This window comes from Melozone crissalis, unplaced genomic scaffold, assembly GCF_028551555.1.
Source record: "Melozone crissalis strain CALT ecotype California unplaced genomic scaffold, PUWL_Pcris_2 ptg000016l_1, whole genome shotgun sequence".
NCBI lineage: Eukaryota > Metazoa > Chordata > Aves > Passeriformes > Passerellidae > Melozone > Melozone crissalis.
The window spans coordinates 38,492,367-38,515,299 of record NW_026535794.1 but is presented as its reverse complement, the minus strand read 5'-3'; positions in this window follow the sequence as shown (position 1 = coordinate 38,515,299).

Sequence of the window (22,933 nt, the reverse complement as noted above, 5' to 3'; positions counted from 1 at the left end):
GCAAAATAAACCTGTTTCAAATAATTCATGCTAGAACACTTAATTCCTTTCCTTTTTAGTGCTCCTAATATTTACTAGAAATTCTCCTATTTTTAATTATATTCCTTTTGTCTAATTTTTATCATGTATATGCTAGTACTCTGTGTTGATTTCGGTAAAATAAATCTAGATTTTTCCATAATTATATTCCTGGTGAGACCTGTATTTATTGGTCCTTCTTCTCTGTCTCAGTGTCTACTTTGATTACCTCATTCCTAGTGCTTCATTTCTTCTGATTTTCCATGAGAAGCTGAACAAACTGGATTGGTATTAAGAAGAAAGATAGCTTATTGTTAATTACTTTTTAGGTGACAAGAGGAAATAAGCTTTCTGTGAGATCTGGTTTAAAAGGATCTATATAAAGAAGCAAAGGGAAAGAGGGACAAGGCATAGAAACATGAAGACATTTATAAGGGATGAGTCAAATCAAATAATTCTCCTCCCAGCCACTACTGGTTATTTTTTCATCACAGATTTACTTATGAACAGTGTCAGCTTGTCTGTATTTTAATTGGTTCTGTATACAATGTCCTCTATAGTGCAGCTGAACACCTCTCAGATGAGAGGGGCTTGTTACATCAGACTTTCACCAAAGGCTTTCTGAGATCCAAACATGCTGTGTCGTGTTTTAATCATCAGACTAGACTTCAGCATGTTCCAAACAGCTAAGACAGATTTTGTCATGAAAGCTATTAAAGAAAGGTAAGGAAGAAAGACAGAATTCAATGGGATGTGTCATCAGCTGAAATGCCAGACAAATGGACAATGAAAGGGCTTGAATTGAGGATGATACATCATATCCAGAAATATGGATAGTCTTCTTTCATATAAAGCCAGTGTTTAGTTAATGACAATTATTACAACTTTTTTTCCTTGTCATAGTTTGTGATTACTCAAAATATTCTTCCTACAGCCATTAAGTTACATTTACAATTATCAGTTACACGATGATGAATATCATCATGTAACTGATAATTGTAAACTTCTGCCCCAGCCTTCAGCTCAGTAAGTTGTGTGTGGCACAGCTGTGACTGTAACTATGCAGTGATAGAAAAATATTACCTCTGCAAAATGCATCTTGTTTGTTGGGTTTTGTCCTGCCTTTTTACTAGTCATGGTGGACCCCAAATAAATAAGAAGAGCAGTATCAATGACCTATAAGGTCTGTGTGAACTGTTTATTGGTGTCAGTGGAACAACATAAAAATTATATTTCCAATAGGAAATCTTGTTTTATGCCCTGATGTCTGAAATCAGGACAAAGTATGACCTAAGTGCCACATAGGAAATAAAGAAAAAAAAATTGAATAGCAATGGAATGAACCTGAGGAACTCTTAGAAGTCCAAGTGTTATTGACAAGATTTGGTGTGTGCCAAGAAAATAATATAGGATAAAAGAAAATACAAGCCCTGTGTGTCTTGTTTTGGGTATCTAGTTGGTTATTTTTCTGTATTTCAGGAAGCTTTTAAATGGAGAAGATAAAAACATACTTGTTCCTCATATATTGTCCCTTTATAGACGGACATAACTTTTTTATGAGCAAAGTCAGTCCCTGCAATGTGCTGGCACTGTCAGAGCTGTGGAAAAACATGCAGTTCCAACAGCAGTGTCCACCTTGGGAATCAGTCAGCTAAAGACAGTTAAAGGAAGGTTTTCCATATTTTTTGAGATTGCTGATGAGCTTGGTTAATTGTCAGCACCAAAAGGTTCCAAACTGCAGTTGCCAGACCGTATTAGTGGTCTGTGGATTAAGCCACTAGACCATACAATGTTTAAGATGCCAGTTGCTAAGTTGGAGGACTTGCTGGTGTGTGGATTGAGATATTTGTGGACAAAACAACCTTTTTACTGTTGTGCATGGGGAAAAAGAAGTGGGGCAGGGCAATCATGCAGCAGAAAATAGTAATTCATTACAGAGCAGTCTGAGGAAGTAGCTGGAACAAAGAAGCAACAGGGAAATATGAGAGACCACAAACCAGGTCTCAAGGTGGGGAAAATGGGGAACAAGTTCAGAATAGGTGCAGGTTTTTCAGGCAAAGGAATAATCCAGTTAAGACAGAAATGATTAAAGGAGATTGACATAAATTTCCTAAGTGTTTGAAGTGAGATGTGTTGCCTAGGTGCTTGGTAAAGAGAAAAGGACCTTCATCCATCCCAGCTACAGTCTCTTTTGTCTCTTACTCATGCTGAGTCATCACCCAGCTTATTTTACTTACTAAACTGACATAGCCTTAACAGTAACTGAAAGGCTGAATGGTTTTAATTGTACAGTATCTTGTGATATCAGTAGGCAGAAACACAAGTCACTCTACAGAGAATTTTTATGAGGTTCAGGTTCATTAATTTTTTTTCCCCCTGAAAGAGGCAGGAACTTTATATGTAAGATACGCCAGATGGAAAGCAGCCAGCTGGAGACCCTGAGTTTTGCCAAATTCCAGGTACTCTGACATGCTGCAAAGGAGCTGATCAGGGACCATAAATGGCATATAGGATATGCTTGAAATCTACCTCAGCTCTGAATAAGCTTCACAGGAATATGTGACTTCATAAAACAATTCTGACAAATTAGCAATTTCCAAACAATAATAAGCAGCTTCTCAACCCCTCAAACCACACATCACATTTAAAAGCAATTCTAGATGCATGCAATTTCTACTGGGCTGAAGTCAGTATCAGTCAAAAGGCTGCTAGTCTTAAATTTATTAGTGTGATTGCTGGCAGCCAATACTGGCTGAAGTGAAAACCCAAAATACTGTAATGTATTGCTGGAGTGTGGTCTAAAGATGATGAGATTATTTATCTTCTGCTGAACTCTAACAGTTTAGCTGAGTGCAATTTGACCAATTTGGATGGGGCATCCCTCACAACTGAACCCCAGTGCTTTTTATAAAATCATCATGTTCAGAGTGATGACAGTACTGTGTCTTGTTCCCTGTATTGTGTGTACTGCAGGGCTGAGATAACTGTTCTGGACACACAGAATGAAGATGTTGTTATCTAATATTGGTATTCTGAAGGGCAGAGGGGTGAATGAATGTCACTCTGGGAGCACACCTTATTTCTCTGCTGGTAAAGCAGACTAATATGGAAAATCTCATACTGCATTGCTTTTTCCCATATGACTGGAGTTGTAGCCTTCTCTTTTACTGTCAGATTATTTTCTTCAATACTGACTTGAATTAAGGGATTATACATATATATTAGGTACAGAAACATGAATTACAAATAAATACTTTATAAAGTAATTAATATTTTTTGAGAGTTTAGAAATTGAAAAACAAGTAGGAATTTGGAAAAGTAGGCAGAACATAGCTCTTTCATAGCCCATTATTCTTCTAAGAAAGCAGTAGCTGGAAACATTCTTTGCTGTGTTTTACACATTTTAAATAGCTGTAAAAGAAATAATGTATTTTTTTAATTTCATGAATGAGTGGAGAAAACTGCTGTGAATGGTAGTCAGTCACAAGAACTAATTGTTCTAAACTTGAACAGGAAAAGCGAGGTCAACCATTTTGCTTTTTCTCAATATTAATTCTGCTTCATGCTACAAATGTGCTACAGCTAATATTTATATTCATACAGATTTTAAATATGTTTTCCACAGGTTTTAGGAAAGAGAATGTGGAGGTGGAAACATTGCCTGTGAACTTCCTGACACTCTCCATCCAGTCAGCATTATCTCTGTGATGCCTGCCTGTGAAATGCCCCACTGCATCCCAGCTGAACACAAGATCACTCCTTTTTTTTCCTCAGTCTGAAGCCATCAGTGCTGCTCTACAGTCATAAACTGGTTTTGGTCCAGCTGAGAGGCAGCTGCTTTGAGTGGTGGGGGAAGGTCTTGCTATACCAAGTTTGATTTCTCAGTGTCAGGTGGGTGTGGGACAGCAGCTTTAAAAGCGACAAGAAGTGCTGTGTGCTGTAACAGAGCAGCGCAGGCCTCCCTGTGGTTAACAGCATCCTGCCACTGACTGCACTGGAGTGCAGGTTACCAGGTGTCACCAATGTCAAAGCAGTGACCTTTCAGCTCATGGGCATCTGCCTCTATGCTGTGCTGTGCCCTTTCTGGGCTTTAAAACAGTCTGCAGATAAGTTAATGTACCTGTCATCTTGCCCCCAGTGAGATTTGTGCCTGGTCTTTCAGCGATCTCTCCAGCAATGCTGCTCACATTTTACGGTTTTGATTCCCTCATAGTGTAGATTTAGTTTTATTTTTCTGTAGATATTCCCTGGGGCCAAAACAGAAGGAAGGGGAAATCTTTGCTGCAAAAGTCTTATATTTATGAGGCTTATGATGACAGGGAGGGGGAAGAGCCTTAAAAAATAACTCCAGTTGTTTTTAAATCTTTGTTCACATTTTAAAATTATCTGCAGAACACAGATTTTTGTCTATAAAACAGACAAGCAAACAAGAAAATCTTGTGATGTTAATAATAAAGCAGGTGGCTCATCTTTCAAAATCCCATTTTAGCCAGGCAGTGATTTTCAATGAAACCTGACATGTTCATTTTTGCCAAACTTAGCAGCCCCCAAGGCCTGGTGAAAGTCACTTGAAAACAGATCAGTTTTCTTTGCTCAAGCTGTAGCATCTCCTGTTTTTGTGAAGATTCATTTCTTTTACATCTGTGTTAGTTGAGCAGCAAGCTGGCACTGGTGACATAGATTAACAAAGTAGGCTGGTTATACAACATTGGGGAATGATACATCCTGGAAGCCATTTAGTTAGCACCTTTATGTATTGGCAAATATATTTTCCTTTTTCCATTTATTGTAGAGAATTAATACTTGTGAATCTATTGGCATAATTGATGTCAGCTGGGGAATTGGAGCCAACCTTGCAAATATGTTAATTCTCACTGCAAATGACAGAAAGCACTGGGAAAAATCCAGGTCTAGTTTGAATTCATTGACTTCTCTGAGCTCACTGAACATTTTCCATGTCAAAGACATGATTTTGTTCAAAAATGCCTCCCAGACTCTTGGTTCACATTTTATTGAGAAAGACACTCTGCTAGCTGCCCATTAAGATACTCTGCTTGACAGAGTCAATAAGCACTCATACTTTTTGAACAAGTGTGGCTATTTACTTATAGCTATGTCAGGAGAATAATAATGAGTTAAGAAATTTTGATGAAAGGCATTGCTTTTGTGGTCTTGCTTCTAGTACAGAATGAGAAAAAGATGTTTTTAGTTGATCTTATCTATGTTTTTTATCTCAAAAAAACCCCCCAAAGGCATGGTTCTTTCTTTCCTCCTCCATATCCACAATCTCATTTTAGTCAGATGGATGATCTGCAGATACTACATGCCTGCCAGCCTGACCTTGGTGCCAGGGAACGTCATGAGGCAAATCATCTTGAGTGTCACTACGAGCTATGTGCAAAACAACCAGGAGATCAGGCCCAGCCAGCATGAGTTTATGAAAGACAGCTCCTGTTTAACTAACCTCCTGTCCTTCTGTGGCAAGGTGACCCTCTTAGTGGGTAAGGAAGAGGCTGTGAATGTTCCAGAGGCTGGACTTTAGTAATGCCTTTGACACTGTGGAAGTTTTATCTTTCCCTCTGTGTGCAGTTTAAGCAGATGCTGTGTGGGGTGAATACAGCACTGGTGTCACCAGGAGGGCCTGAACTCTTTCCCAGCATCTTTCCAGATTTGGGGATGTGGGCGTGGTTTTTAGGGCTCAGTAGAGCCATCACACACCTCCTTAGATCTGCAGAGCACGACAGCTCTTTTTAGATGTGGCATCTGGATTTCTCTTCAAACTCTTGGTCCTGCCAAAGCGAATTTTTTATGTATCCTACATTGTGAGTAGGAGCCAATTGTGGCACAAATTTCTCCCATCATGTGATGCTTACTAAGCTACAGGATGAATATTGATTGAACTTGTGAAAATCTTCCTCAGTACCAATTGATCTCAACAAAGGCTGGTTGGGTTTTTGAAACTTGTCATGTATTTTCCACAGATGCAAATAGCAAATAATGTTCCTTTTTCAGCAGTAAAATCAATGTCTCTTTGCTTTGCATTGTAGGAGAGGACTAAGGTAAACTCCTGAGGGATCATGTATAGGACTTGCCACTTGACTCCTGCTGCTCCATCAAGAATAAATCCTGAGAATCACAAAGGTGCCTACCATCTGAATTAAACACCCTAAACTGATAGAATAGCACTGAAAGCAATGGCATCTTCAGGTATATGAGATATGAGTAGAGTGTGAATTGGAAAGTAGAAAAAGTCTGGAAAGCTCTGTTCTGAAGGAGAAATGAGTCTTGGTGTCTCAGAGCAAGTGCTTGAATTCACAAATCACTTCTGTATCAAACATACGGAAAAAACCCCATCTTCAAAGAGGCACTGTTTTTGCATCTGGCTTCTGAAATTCCTCATTTTCTAAACTTGGGTACTGAGTGCACTGTGCATTGAGAATTTTCTTGCACAGTTTTCAGAATAATTATGATAATGAATTCAGTAACCCTCTCTTAATGTGGTTATCATTCTTCCCTGGTTTCAACAGGAAATTAATTTGAGCAGAACTTTTTAAATATGTTAACATTGTATAAGAGGTTCCATCTAAGGCTTACTACTTGAGGATTTTGCCATGATCTGGCAAAATAATAAATGGTGAAACTGGAATGCCCATGTTGAGGAAAGAAATACTTCAGTTTGACAATACAATGATAATTTTCTCCTGCATGAATTAAGATGAGGTTTTTTTTACAACATTATTTAGCTTGTGCTGTGTCTCTTGTTTTCTCTGCAGATAAGTGTTGACACTCTTTGCTGATGTGCAGTGGTCTTCTTGTTGGATAGTTCAGCTCTGTAAGAGCTGTTACCTATAGAAAATATACTTTTCAGCTAGAAGAGATCAGTCCTATGAAAATTTCTTTTTTAATATTATTTTTCTTGTCTGACCTGTTTTTCTTTTGTTTGTTTTTTTTTTTTTTTCCGGGTGGTGGTTTTTCTTTTTTTTTTTTGAAGTTATTACTTCATACCAGCAATTTTATCAGGACAGACTCTCCCCTTTCCTGTTAGTTTATATTTAGTACTGAAAAATTTCCCACAAATATATCTGTAAATTGTGAAAAATAGCCCTTTTCTACCAGGTATATATTTTAAGGTATCTTTAAGTAAAATAAAGATGCTCTCTTTTCAGCACTTGTGAAGCTTCATCTGCAGTGCTGGATCCTGCTCTGGGTTCCCCAATACAACATATTGGGGATACAGAGAGATGGAACTGCAGGAGAAAAATCCATCAAAATGTCACTAAGATGATGAAGGAATTGGAGCTTCTCTTGTATCACTGAAGGCTAAGGCAACTGTGACTGTTCATCCTGGAGAGGATAAGGCTTAGGGGCATCTTATAAAAGTGTGTAAATACCTGAAGGAAAGGCACAAAGACAACAGAATGAGGACCTTTTCAGATGTGCCCAAGAGTCAATGGTCACAAACTGAAACACAGGAGATTCCCTTTGAACAGTAGAAAACACTGTGAGGATGATGGAGTACCAGCACATGTTGCCCAGGGAGTTTTTGGAGTCTCTATCCTTGGAGAGCTCCAAAAGTTGTCTGAAGAGGGTTCTGGGTTGCCCTGCTCTAGGACCCTCCATGAGCAGGGGGTTTGAGCAACATGACCTCCCCAAGCCCCTTTCTAACCTCAGCTGTTCTGTGCTTCTGTTCTGCCAAATTGGTTGGCATTTCACAGGTTACAAATTTTGTGTTGAAACCAAAAATCTCTGGTATCTCAGAATTACAGCCATGCTGACGTTGTAACAAATTTAGCATCACTAGAATGTTACAGTCTTTTGGTTTTTCTGTTCCCCTGTTCTTTCTCAGGGCATGTATGTACACATTGTATTAAATTCTGGATTTTCAAATAGCTGATAGATGCAGAAGGATATTTTCTTCTTCTTTTACTTTTCATGCAAATTACTTTGAACATGATAAAGACATTTATCAGATTCTTGGAGACACATGTGGATTTACTGGGAGGTGCAGAGGCTTTTCCTCTCTTGAGGTGCCTCTTGATGCAGCACACCTTAGCCTTTATGTGGAGGCTTCTTTGCACCTCCTATGTCCAAACCAGTAGAATCCATCACTTTACTTATGCTTAGCTACCTGAGACCTTCAGATCCCTAAAGTGCTGTCAGACACCTACAGCTAGCTATTTATTTATTTAGAGTTATGGTAGTTGCACAAGCAAATGTAGTTCTGGTCTAAGAGGCTTTGCTGATTACCAGCCCTGCTTACTCACAGCAAGGTAATTTACTGCCTGCAGGGCAGGACTTGGATATATCCAAGCTTCCTGGACAGCTAAATGGATCATTCCATTCCAGTGCTCATTCACTTGCTGGCCTCTCTCAGACTGTTGACAAAAGCACTTATCCTGCAAATGCTTACTCATGTAAGCTATAATACTCTAATCAGAAAGTAAGTGGGGCTTGGAGACATTAAGATTTTTTTTTTTTTTAGTAAGTAAGCACTTTCAGGGCAAAACCCAAGGGTATCAGAAATGATGATAATTTTCTGCATGGTACACTGTCTATTTTTATCTTGAAGTCTGGATCTTTACATAACTTCCTATTAAATTGTTTGAGATCTTCCCTCCTAGATCAGTTGAAGCCCAGTAGGCAGACATTCTTATGCTTCAAAGCATTTTCTAATGACTCCCTATAAAATGAAATGAAACATTAGCCTGAATTATAGCTGTGATCTGCTTCTAAGTTCTTTTTTAAGCACTAAATTATATCCTAGCAGTGACTGTGTCCTTTCTTCTGTCCCTCTGAATCTCACTTTAAGCTTATCAAATAACTGCTCTAACAAAAGTTGGCATTGAGGTTCATGACTTGTCCTTTTAAAATAAGATTGTTTACAAATGTCTTCCCAGCACCTAACGACTTACATGAAAGTGCACTTTTTCATCTCCAAGGATGAAGAAGAAAATGAAGATGTGCCTGTGCAGGGTCAGCTTTGTCCCAAAGACTGAAAGATAGTCACCAAAGCAAAATATTCACTAATTTGATGAGTGGAAGACTCTGAAGAACTACCCAGGCAGACATTAACTGGTATGTATATGCTTGACTTGCTGCTGCTGCTGCTATTACCACCCTTTTTAATAGTGCTCTGACTGCCTTTAAAAGCGGGTTTCTTGTAAGAATGCTTTCATATTTCAAACAGTTCTGGTGATTTCACTCTTCAGCTATTTTCTTCGTTCAGCACTTAAACAGCCTTTATAAACTCAAACTCCAGAAACATTAAAGCAAAGGGTGATGTTTTGCCAAGCCATATGTTCTTAAATGGTGTATTTTATGAAGCTGATAATAAATACTTTAAGGCATAGTAGCTAAAAGAAATTCCAACCTAATGTAAGCAGGCACAATTCCAGTGATTTCAACATTAACATTAGGGATGAATTTAACTGTTTATTTTCACTCAGGACTGGGTATAGTGTTCAAACTATGTAGGTTTCATTGACATTATATGTTGGGCTGGAATCTAGACAAAAATTGAATTTTTTTTTACTCTTCTCAATTTAAGAATTACTTCACTCTATTTCCAGCTTTATTGCTTTGCAGAGGTATTAAAATGCTTATATAAAGTGTTCACTAGGTATAAAATCTTGCCTGGTATTTGATCATTTTCCTATCTCAACAATTTTTTAAAGACATTGTTCATCTGCAAACATTTTAATCCTCTTTTACATGAATAAGAAACCTAAACCTCTAATACATTCACAATTCTATATAAAAACACCAACTGTAGGACTTAAAATGACTGTTCAATTGAATAATAAATTGCAATTCCAGGTAATCCCTGAGTAAGCAAAGCTTTTAGTCTTTCTCCTTGGTATTCCAGGGAAATATAGATAACCTTAGATAGTTAAAGTAGAGATGTTTCCTTTATGCTTGTAGAAATATGCTGCACAGATGTTGCTTATCTAAGTTTTGATAGATGAAGAGAGAACAGATAGCCTGGGCTGCCAGGCTGAGCAGTCTTATTCAGTCACCTTTTATCCATCTAGAAAATTGGTTTTGGAGGTGGCTTCTTCTGCCCTCTCTTTCCTTAGATGTGAAACAAGAAGGTTTTGAATATTGATAGATTATAAATTGTTCAAAACTTTCCTTTGTTCTCATTCCTTCACTGAATATCTAATTTCTCTCTCCTTCCTAGATTCTATTCTATCCTGCACTTTATCACTTTAAATAGATATCTGAGGTGTGAGGTGATGATATGAGGGTAAAACTCATCCTTACAGCTTAAATACTCTTTTCACATTGTTTGAAATTTTTTAGATTGGAATTAAAATTTAAAAAAATCTATTTATGCCAGGAAACTAAAATCTCATCATGGCCAGAATTGAGAGGGTATCATGGCATCTTTCTGACTTTGTTTTTGGCCTTCAGAGAACCAGAAATTTCTATGTAAATTCCAACATTTAAGAAAAGGGTTTAAAATCCTTGTAAAACTTCAGATTTTTAATTTCCATTCTTCAAAAGGATGTCAACATGAAAAAGGAAAGATAGAAGGAAATGGCACTTACTGGCATTTTGCTCTTTAAAATAATGCTGTATTAAATGGAGTAATGTGTTAAAAGGCCATAAGCAGACAAACCCAACTCATTGATCAATGGATAATTTTAATGAATGAAAGGAAATGTACAGCATACCTGTCTTTTTAACAGCATTAAAGAAGTCTCACAAATGTTAAATTCTTAAGTAATTTATTTTATAAAAAAAAATCTATTTTTCCCTTCAGATACTTTACAAAGGAGATCATAAACATGCTTTGGAATTAATAATAAATTATTAGGTATTAAACTTTGATAATTATCTCCTGACTATATAATATTTTGGTTTCTTCTCTTATCAATGAATATGCTTACTTGTGTTAGTATACACAAAGTCCTTTCATGATACCATGGATTTTGATAGAAAGTTATGGTAAGTTTTGGAAAGCAGAGATTGGCCTCAATGTTACAACCTTGTCTTTATTTTTCTCTAAAACCTATTGAGGGATCCTTAAAAAAAGATCTGGTCTAATTTTATCACTGGTGTTGAAATGAACAAGATATTAAGTAAATAATAGACTACCCAAATTTATGGACAGGAAAAACCTAGAGAGGAGCTGAAAATTAAAAATATTGCTTATAAGAGTAGCTAATGACAACCTCCTAAAGTAATCAAAAGCATTATTAAATTTTTTGACATTTAAAAATATTTTCCTAATTTGATTTTATCCTCTGAATAATGAAATACAGAGTTTTTCCCAGTGTCATTCAGTTTCTTAAATCCTCTGAACTATAAATCTTTCTGTGCTACCTGTGTGACTCCAAAATCTCACTGGTTGGAGTCAGAGAGGCTGGGAAAAGAAGTCGTCTTATAAAAGAGACCAGAAAAGATTTAGAGAAAAAAAAAATGCAGACTCAAAAAAAGGTAAAAGTTACTTGTGACTCTTGTAGATAAGAAAACTTTTAAGAGTAAGAAAAGAATTCTGAAAAATGTCACTAGCAATCAGTTCCAGTGAAATCCATCCAGGAAGGAAGAGGGACAGTAATTATTTGGCTCTAGTTTTACAGAGGTAACAAATGCAATCTTGGTCCTCCTCCTTGGTAAATGGCAAAAATTCAGTGACACTGATGGGGCCAATATTTCTCTCAATGTCCTGATGCAAGCTTGACACAATAACCAATAACCAACCCAGTAGGACTTTTGCCACTGACTTCACTGGCAGCACCGCTGAACCTTTTGCCCCTGGGCCACGAGGCTGAAATCAATGAGATATCTGCTTTAAATTAGGTCATGTATTCCAGTGGTTTTTGTTTGGTTTTTTTTCTTATGACTACATCAGGGTCAGATCCATACCATGGCACAGAAGTGGAACAATCAGCTTTCAGTGTGCACATGGAGGTTTGCATAGATGTGATGCTGTGTTACAGATTCAATCAATCTCAGCTCATTTTGGCTGTGATGTAATTTCCATTGGTCCCGGGGAAAAAAAGAATAGAAACAAATCTGGCCTATTTAAGTAGCACTTTAGTATTTCTGCTTTACTTTAAGGGCAATAATTGTCATTGCCATGGTTTTTGAAGATACATAGCATACATTATCAAGTACTCAAGCGGTGTACTTTGACATTATGTGTGAAGAGGAGAATATGTAGTCCAATATGATAATCATGGGGAAAAAAGCCAACCCAGCTAACAGTAAACATCTAATTTGCAAATGAAGACCCACTGGGAAAAGATAGACTGGATTGTGTGATTGGATTTTCAAAGAAAACCTTTTTTTAAATTGCTTTTTATATTTATTTAGTTTGATTAGTTTATTTATTTTGATTAAACAGTCAGTGCTTTGCAGATTGTTCTCCATTAGCAAGTGTAATTTTCATTCTTCTCTCTCCACTGAACCCATTTTTCTCTTGTGCTATGTTTTGTGCTGCATTTGTATGACCTCTTTCACTTTTATTTTACAAGCAGTGGGAGAACTGATGAAATTATCTCTCTTTTCTGTAAGGACACGTTCACCCTGAGCCCTGGAGCCTGATGCTGATCTCCTTGAATCAATGTGGGTTTGAGCAGATAAAGATGTACAGTGCAGCATTTCACCAGCACGCTGGCACAAAAGCTGTTTGCACAGCACTGCTGCACCACTCTGAGCCTTGATCCAGCCTCAAAAGTTGCTAGGCTGGGTCTCAAATTCCTTATTGCCCCTGGCTAGTGGATGTGACACCAGCTCAGCTCAGCTCTAGCTCATCTACCCACTCTGAATATATGTAAAAATTAGGAAGCTACCAAACCTATATAAAATCTTGTTTCCTGTTGAACAAAGCCGTGTCCAATACATGTCTCCATATCCTACAGCAAAATTATCTTTGCAGAATACCACCTAACTAAATACTAACTAACCACCACCTAACCACAGTACTATCTCCACTGTGCAGTGTAATTAAAAACGCATTCTTATTATATAGGCTTCATGTAAACCTATAAACACTTTAAATCAGGGGTATTCCTCTAAATCTAGTCATAAAAAAGATTCTCTCTCTGCCAGCGTATTCTAGAAGAGGTTTGTCTTTGTTGAAAAACATGCTTTGGCTTGAAGGAGTTGGCAGAGAGTGATGTTGGGTGAGTTGAGGCTCATTGAAACATCCTTGTAAACTGAAATATTAATGTATAGCCTTCTTTAAGCCAAGGCTGGTTACCCATTTTATGAATATTCCAAAAGAGCTGAGAATGCTGTTCAGATGAATGTACTTGCTGCTCAGACACACAAGCGTTTTTGACATGGTACCCGCTGCAGATTTTGGATGGAAATCTCACAATTCACAGGTGAGTGTTTCTTGGATGCCTGATAAAGAATCTGCATTCCCTGCAATCTTGGACAAAATGCCCTCCTTGGTGATTCAGTATTAGTCCTGGTATTTGTGAAGTCATGGAAGTGACTCCTATGCTTAGACTGTGGAAAGTAAAGAGAATTTTAATGCAAAAGGAAACCCCAATTACTAGGCAAAAGGCAGACAGAGCTCTAGTTGAAATCAAAGAGCAAAGAGTGTATTAAGCTGTACAAGGTAAGATAAAGGCTAGGATATGGAAAAAGATAGAGGTATTGCAAGGAATAATATTACTGTGCAGGAATTTTGAAGATTTGGTTGACACACATCATGAACCAAGAGAATGGTAAAATCCCCAGCTCTGGGCATAACACTTAGGAAGAATAGTTAATATTGAAATGTATGTTTGGACAAACCACCTAAAGGCAAAAGGTGCCTCTTTGCCATAGGTGAATTTTGCACAAAGGCCAAAGCCAGATTTTGCAACCAAAGATTTGTGTGAGAAGCACCATGTGAAAGCAGCCTCAGTTCTCCTGTGCAATCAATATCTGTGCCTCAGTGGAATAAAAGGGTTTCTGAAAATGCGAGGAATTTATAAACCCCTCATTTTAACCACTAATTTTAACTAGGTTTTTCACCAGCTCTCCAAGGAGCCTACTAGAAGAATCCCAAGTGCACATGGCATGCAAGGGGAGCTGAAAGGCCTGGCAGAAATCTGAGGTTGTGAGGTTTGGTGACTATGGAGAAAATGTGCTCTTCCAGGTGCCTTTGCATGTACCCCATGAATGTATATATTGCAAGGACACCACTTTTTCTGGGTTTTCATTGTTCACAGCCTGGCAGAATGCACAGCCTGAGTGTATTTGCACCACACAACTGAAAAGATGAAGCACTTTTTCATTCAAGAAAAAAATTTGTTTCTTCCATGGAGATATCCAAGGATAACACTTTTTGCAATTGACATTAGGGTGTCCTATCAACAGAACATGAGAGGATAAGGGAAATTTTTTTCTTTTCAGCTGTAGGAAATTTTAGGATTTCCTATTTCTACAGCTGGAGATTTTACTTTTACTGACAAGTTGGGTCAAAGACAACAAGTGCATTAAAAAAAGCCTTATGTGCTCAAGGGAAATTTATGGGGGCACGTGTAAATGTACTAATGATATTCATCTGTAGTTGACATACCAAAGATAAATGTCAACTTATCTATTTGTTAATGGATCTATTAAAAGCTGTGTTTATACTTTCTGTCTGTTTTTTTTTTTTTTTTTTCTCAAGCACTTACACACAGATGGATTGTGCAAACAAATACTTCATTAATCGCAGGACTCAGAGCCAAGTGAACACTTTTGAGTCCAGAATAATGTCAATTAACCCAATTGAATGGCTTTCTTGATCCATCCCCACTTTTTAAACTGTTCTTTTTAGGTTTTTTGTACAAGACCAGAGGGACAATGAGTAATTCTATACCATTGAAGGACTCTATACATCCCATTTTATTAAGAAAAATACAATCTGTGCTATCAGAATGGCATAGCAGCATGGAACATAAAGAACAACACAAACAACAAATCCAAATACTTAATTAGAATGAGTCACTGAGGCAAAGTTGGCACAAACAGTCTAAGATTCCCAAGCTCAATTGAGGTGATGAGGGGAAAAGAATCCTTTCTAAATATGATAACCACTTTGTTTAAAATAATTTCTAAGATACTTTTTCCCCTACTACGAAACAGCTGCTTTTTCAGTATCAGCAGTTCAAAGAAATTTGTCTCTCAGTTGAAATAATGATTCATTATATGTGTAGCTACAACATATACCTGTAGGTTTGCCACTTAGGCACACAAAAAAAATGTTTCACTAGGAGAGCTTTCTGGCATTATATGATACAAAAGAGAGGTTTTTTCTCTGCCTAGCTCTGTAAAATAGAGAGAACTACTTAGCAGTTAATTATATTATGTGCAGTGCAAATATCAATCTGATTTTCTTAAGGGGAAAACAAAAAATCTCTTAAACCAGAAGCTAAATCTGAAAACAGACAGCAACTGAATGTTTTGTTATGTCTTAATGACTAATAATAAAAATGCAAATTTTCAGTTTGGTCTTGCTTGGTATTTTCTATAAGTGAAAAACCAAAGAGCTTAAAAAGATGCACCTAATCTTGTATTTTTGTGAGCTGTATTGCTACCATGTGGTCAAATGCTTGACTTCTGAATAAAATTCTGTACAACAATTTCGCAAGTTACAAGCCAGTAAAATATTGCCTATCAAGACCTAAAACCATAATTTTTTCTCCCCTATTATCTCACTGGTATACATTTCATTAACCTTGGCAGGTATATATGAAATTTCTAATTAATTAGATGAAAAGGTTTTGCTATACATGTGTTTCTGGCATGGTGTAAAGGATTAATCATGAGATGCCACAAGACTCTGCAAATGGATAACTGATTTTTTTCCCTAGAGTAAAAAAACAAAGCACACTTTAAATAATATTTCCTGGCTATCAGGTATTGAATCTATGAAATGTTAAGGCTACAAGAATTTTTATCAATGTTCTTAGTTTTTTTAAATGTTCCTAGATAAGAAGCAATTTTTAGTAATAAAAACTTATGTGTGATGTTGTTTATACATCAACACAAAAGGATTTTTTTCATTTCAACTTTCTCAGACCTACAACAGCTTCCTATAAACCCATGCCATTTGAACAATTCCCCTATCTGTGAAAATCCCCAATTTGCCATTAATCAGACAGAATTTGCCTCTGCTGAAAAAACCCTGTGATTGAGAACAATGTCTTCAATCTATCTCTCTGAAAAAAATATTTAGTAGTTCAGTCCTTCTGGACAATGTTAAAATAATAACTTAAGCCCAAACTCCCATTTGGTTTTCTCATTATGCTCACTGGAGATAATGGGACTATATGCATGCTTAAGCATGGACTCCAGGGTTTTGCTCATAGGCTGTAGTTCAGAAAGGCTAGGGGATAATATTTAATCAAGGAAGCAAGTTTTTGTTCAAACTTCCACTGTCACTGTTATGTCTAATAGTGAAGGAAATTATTTAAAAACTTCTGGCACTCCATCCTTATTCAGCATGATCTCAAAACCACAGAATGGTCTATTACACTTTTCTGGTACTTGAAACTTGGAGCATGAAAAGTTACGGGACTTTTCTCACAAATCCCTTGCCTGCAAAAACAAGCTCTTAAAGGATTGACCTGAAAATCCTGGAGTTCTTTCTGAGTTTTTTGGAAGTTGGGCAGAATCAGGGCCTTATAGTACAGGCACCCAACTTGGCATCTGGTTTGTATCTAAGTTCAGTCAGAATCCAGTTAGTATGTCTGATTTAAAAAAAAAAACAGTTTAGCAGGATCTCTTGGGAGTATGTCTAAAGAATAATAAAGAGGTGTCTGCCTCTCAAATGTAGCTTGGGCCACTAATTTAAATTTAATTTCAAATAAAAAAAAAAAAAAAAGACTGGAAAAGGAAAATGGATAAAATACTTATGTAGAAAGTGGCAAAATCGGGTCCAAAATCCTTTGCTGCTGTTTAAAGCAACATCCATTTCAGGAATAAATATTATTCATTGACCCTAAAGACTTTCCAATGATGGGTCATGTTTTCATTCTGAATTTCAATTGATTATAAATCATAATTATTATAGGATATCTAAATTCTTACATGATAAATAGATGATATATTTGTGCTGTAGGAAAAAAAAGTCAGCATCACTTAATTAGGAAGACCTGTGGCAATTTTTCCTTCTGCTCCCTGCACTATTTATCTATTTTACATTTAGGAGTCTCTAATTAGCTTTGTGAACTGCCAGTTCTGGTCCTTAATAGAGTTCACTTTGGTCCACCTCGACGGTAGGTCTGCTCATAGACACATAGCATGACATTACAGACTCCTTTGGTAGTGAAACATTTATAAATTAGACATTGTATTCCCTAATTTTAGGTAATTGTTCTTTGTATTTTATATGTCTTATGCATTAAGATTTATCTCCTATGCATTAAGTCTCCTTTGTCTTTACTGAGGCAAGTTTCCTGTTGACAGAGTCAGGAACAGAAATTTAATAAGGTAAGCTGGGCTTTGGTCAAAACTGAGATTTTCTGTATTTGATATTAGGATGTAGAAGACATAAACCCAATCCAGGGGATGGGAACATTAGCCAATATTTGATGTGCCTTGGGTTTATCATATTCCTACCAAGCTCTTTATATATATTCATCTAATGTTGAGTGAACCTCAGTATTATATTGTTCAAAATATTTTTTTAAATATTCTCAAATCCTTTGAAATCATTTGACTTTATCAAGTACAGCATTTCACGTACCTTCTTTTTTTTTTCTCCATGGCAAACTATGTAAATATAGATAGAAATATTATATGTTCTAGAAAATATCTCCTTCCTTGTGGATGAGTACTTAATATTGCTGTTTAAGTATGAGTGAAAGAAATTATTGTAGTATAGGATGCACCCAAGTCTAAGAGGATGTTGCATTGTTCTATTGAACTGCTGCAGGTTTTAATATATTCAGACTTTTTGTCTCAGGTCTCTTAGAGTAGTTCTGTCCAGAGTTATTCAATAGGTGAAAAAGGAAAATTATCAATATTTATTTACTTCTGTGTGGGTGTGTGTGTGCAGCAGCGCTGAAATGTTTCTTGAGTTTGATTTCTGAAAAAAATGTGTAGCCTGGTTTATATGCTTTGCATGATTGGTTTGGCAAAACTACATTTTTATTCCTGTATTTTGAGGTCTGGAGTGAGCTAGAATGATCTTTTCTGCCATTATACCGAGCACATACCAGAGGTATCCCAAGAGATTTAAAAAACCATGTTAAGAAGAACTGTCTTAACAAGTTTTAACTTCCTGGTTCCCAATAGGAATTGTTTCTTGGTTTATTAGCATAAACAGAGGAACAACTAAAGTAGAGATGATCTACCAACTATTTAAGAAACAAGTTACACATGACAAATATAACTCTGTATCTATATAGGGAATGCCTCTGAGAGATATAGGATTATGAAATCCTGGAAGATACAATGTATTCCTGTTGAAAATTATGAGATAAAAATAGCAGAGGCAGATTTGATACAGTTATGTGCATTGCCTTTCTTAGTTTTACTGTAGTTAAACAGAAAAAAATATAGGAAGACATGGATGATTATTACCAACTGTAATTGTTGTTTTTTTGGTTTTTAAAAGTCAAGTAGTTCCATGGTGTGTATCTGACTCGTCACATATTTCCATATCCCTTAGTCCTCTGGCTATTAAAGCTGAACTTGAAAAAAATGCATTGGGAGCTCAAAAGGTGTCAAACATTAAATTGGTTTTTTATCTTTAGTCTGTAGGAAAGGCAGAGTCTGGTTGTGACAGCCTGAAGCAACCCTGGAGAGGCATGTTGCTTTCCTTTGGTCATGAGCAGGGCACTGGCTCCTGGGAGCAGTGTGTTACACGGCTCAGCTTTGCACTGGGTAAATTAAAAGCTGCTTCTTGTCTCTTGTCCCCATTTCCTACACATTTCCTGTTTTCCTTTTCTGTATTCATGCAGTACTTTGGAAATGTTGATTTTGACCAAGACTGAAAGATCAAATAGCTAAGGCCAGAATGCATCCATCAGGACTGTGCCTGGTGGTAAAGCCCAGAGGGAGTGCTGACAACAACCCTCATCCCTGATTTCACACAGTTCTGGTCTCTGCCAGCCCTGAGACATGCCAGTCAACCAGGCTGCATCATAATTGTGAGCATTAGCAGTATCTGCTTCTGACTCTGAGATGAGATTGTTTTTCTGGTATGTGTACGAAGAAAAAGCTTTCATGGAGAAGGGGACACATTGGTCAGAGTCCTAGGAGATAGAAGTCATTCTTAAACATCTGAATCTTTTCTTCTGCAGGCCAAAAGAGCAAAGTTGGAAAAAAATTCTATTATTCAGAGCAAATAGGTTTCAAGGAGGTTAAATATTGTATTGTAGTGTGATAGCTCTTTCTACATAGCACATCAAATAAGAAGGAAGTAGTGAGACAGAGGTGTCATGAAGTAATATTGCAATAACCTGGGAACTTGTCAGCATGTTCTGTTGGATGGTCAGGCCATTAGTGACAATGTCCTGGAATTCTGCTACTGAATGTGACAGAGTTGTGCCCATCCCCTCAACTCTAAAAGGTCACTGGATACTGTATGAGTCCAAAATAAAAAGGATTAGAGAATGGCTTCTGAACAGAAATGGTTCCATTTGGGAAAATGAAAGCAGCAAAGAAACCTGAGTAATGATGAAGGCAACTATAGACCTAAAAAGCTGTACGCTGACTAGCAGGGAACAAACCAAAGGAAAAAGAACCAAGAATCTCCCATACACCTAATTCCAAAGGAATTTCCTTGTTTTCATTCCCTGTTCTTCTTTGATGTTACAGAGAAGCAGTGCACAAAATGTTTTGTTGAAGTAGTTTTTAGATAGCTATTTACAATTTAAATATTAATGTAGCAATTCTTTCAAGAATTAGGTGGTTATTGAAGTAGAGAGGGAAATACAGACCAGATTATGTAATTTTGAGACACATCTTTAAGAGTTGCAAACCAGTTTTGCTCTGTTCTCTTTACCCAAAGCAACATTTTCTGACTAAAAGCCAAGGAAAAACCATATAATTCAGCTGTGGTGAATTTTATGGGTAATTACAGCTACAAAACTGTATGGTTGGGTTCCATTAACATGTTACTCAGTATGTAGCATAGCCTGTGTTTGATGCACTTTTGGCTACTGCAGTTAAGCTCAATCCCAGACACCAAGTTCAAGCATAACTCCCATGGAAAAGAGAGTGAAACCCTGAATCATGGTCATAGAAACAAAAACCAAACTATTTGCAGATGCTAGCAACGTAGAACCTGGATGAGGTTTCTGGCAAGCTCCTGTCACCTGCCATATGCCAGAGGGAAGCTGCAGATATTGTGGCTGTTGGCAGGGAGATGCACAACCAGGAGAGGTAATGCTTCATTCAGCGTGTTCCTCTTGCAGCCCCTGGCAATAGGTTTTCTGCAGTTTCCTACAGAGCTGCAAATAGAAACTAAAGCTCTCTCTGACTCACTGAACCTTTAGAAGGAGACAGGTGATAAAGAACTTGAAAAAGAGCTTGCCCTTTTTTTTTTTTTTTTTTTTTTTTTTTTTTTTTTTTTTAATCTTCAGGGTGAGTTCCCACTGCAGGACAAAGATTTTATTCCAGTTAGGATACAAGATGTCTGTTTCTACTTTCTACTCACAAGTGTAAGGACTAAATTCTTAGTTCAGATTCTATTGTGTTATTCAGTGATATTAAACTGAATTCAGTTTTGTTTTTGAAAGAAGTAGAAAGGAAGAACTCTTAAAACTTTCTTACCACAGCTATTTCTTTCTAAAATTCTGTGGTAATTAAAAGTTCAATTTAGCCTTTTATGACTGAGCTTCTAATTCTTCTCTCAAAGGTCCCTGTGCATAACTTTGCTCTGTATTTATTTAAAATCCTATTCCTCAGGGTATCCAGAGGAGAAGTCCTGGTGAATACCTGAGAGCAGTGTGTCCTCTTGGGATCCTGCCTCTTGTACATCCTAAATATTGTCTTTTGCTCCACCTCTTTAGTAGCATTACTGTTTCATTGCCTAACATGAGAGGTCAAGAAGCAGCCCTGTAATAATTCCACTGATTTGAAAGCAGAAATTTCATTTACATAAGTTTTATATTTCAGTCACTGAAACATGACTGACCTGAAAAAGATGGAAATATTCAGTTTTTCTTTATAATTTGTACACCTTTGTAACTTTTATTTCATTCAGAAACCTCCCTGTTTATTTGTGACTACTAAGTTGTGGTGCCTGGAAATACATACTTTTATCTCTAGATGTTTGCTCATTGTATTGGTGATGCATTTGTACATGCAGTTTGCCCAGCCTGCTGTAAGTTACACAGTGAAATAGGGAAATATCTCATGCATCCATATTGAGATAAATGAACTTGAGATTACAAAACTTGTAGTTTTTTCTTCATATTGAATGAAAAGAAAAAACCATGCAGACAAGTCTGTCCTGCAACTACAGGACTTTCAGAGACAGCACTAGGATTCAAGTAAGTCCTTCTGATCAGATTTGTGTAAAAGTTTGGAAAAAATTGACTTTGGCAGGATGTTCAATATGTAATAGGATCATATAATATTTGAGCTTCTGGAATAGAGCTTTAATGCTCAAAGGTCAAAGTTGTATCCTGTGGGCTTTCTAAATTTCCATATTCATCTGTCTGGTGCATCTATCCAGCACCCCCGATTCTTTGGGCAGATCCTTGATTGCTTTTTGCAGTCAACTGGATCAAAGTCTATGCAGCATGAAACGTGTAGTGCAGTTTATGAATCGTGTCTTCTGTATTACCCATTGGAAATGTATCCCTTCACTTCCACTCGCTGGGAAACAACTTTCCTGGTGCTAGGAGCAATAGCTGAAGGAACAGAAAAGTGTAAAAAAAAGCACAGGCAAGGGCATAGAGAACAGAAATGTTGCTTTGCAGTGTGACATTGTTTCACAGTTATCTATTTTCTCCCTAGTTTGTAGGAGTAGGAGAAACAATATTACACTTAAAAGAAGGATTCTGGGACTTCAAGTGTAGTTTAATTTTTGAGTATGTAACCTAAAAATTCTGTTTTGTACATATGAGGATAAATCGCTATTTCTGCTTCGTTGAACGTGATTTTAGTGGCAGTCTTTTGTCTGACTTCTGGTACTAAGATCTGTCATCATTGCATGTTCATTTTCTGTGACTCTATACAACCCTTTAAACCTACCCTCAGGTTTGTGGAATAATTATGAGCACAAGAAGCCAAAAATATGACTTAAGATTAGCCTTGAAGTCTGCTTCAAACAGCTCTGGCCGGCAGCACTCTTATGGTTTTGGGCTGCCCTGTGCGCAGGCACAGGATCCTTGGTGGACTAGTGTGTGCAGAGCTGCCCATGGCATTTGGAAGAAATAAGATTCAGATTATACAGATTATAAAGTTGTGGTAGGGGAGATCACCTCTATTGTCAAGGCAAGGGCCACCACAGCCTAACTCCTGCTCTGTGCCTTGTGGCTGCAACCAAAGACACCCTGCAGTTTTTCCAATTCCTCCAGCACCAGGAAGCACAAGAGGAGCCTGCACTGGATGGCACAGAACAGTGCATGAGAACAGCTGAGGTTGCTGTGCAAGAGCACGCTGGGGGATGAGTGCCAGTTCAGCTGCTTTGCTGCAGCTCTGCACCTGCACAGAGCAGAGCAGGGCAGCTGCAGACAGGTAGGTTAGTGCAGTAAAAAAATTTAAAAATATGTGCTGCTTGTTATTCAGCTTTTGTGTGGTTTGTACAAAATCTCTTGTGATGCTTCATAACCTCGAGGCATCTTCTGGAGGGGTACAGGTTCCCATGTGGAATGTCAAGTGGTGGTCTGCAAGGAATCAGTGTAATATTGTGAACTGCTTTTCTCTTTGACTAGCTCTTCTCTATTTGACCAGATTAGGAGAAGCAGATGCCATCAGAACAAAAATAACAGAGAAAATTCATGGTAATGGTAAATTATGAGGG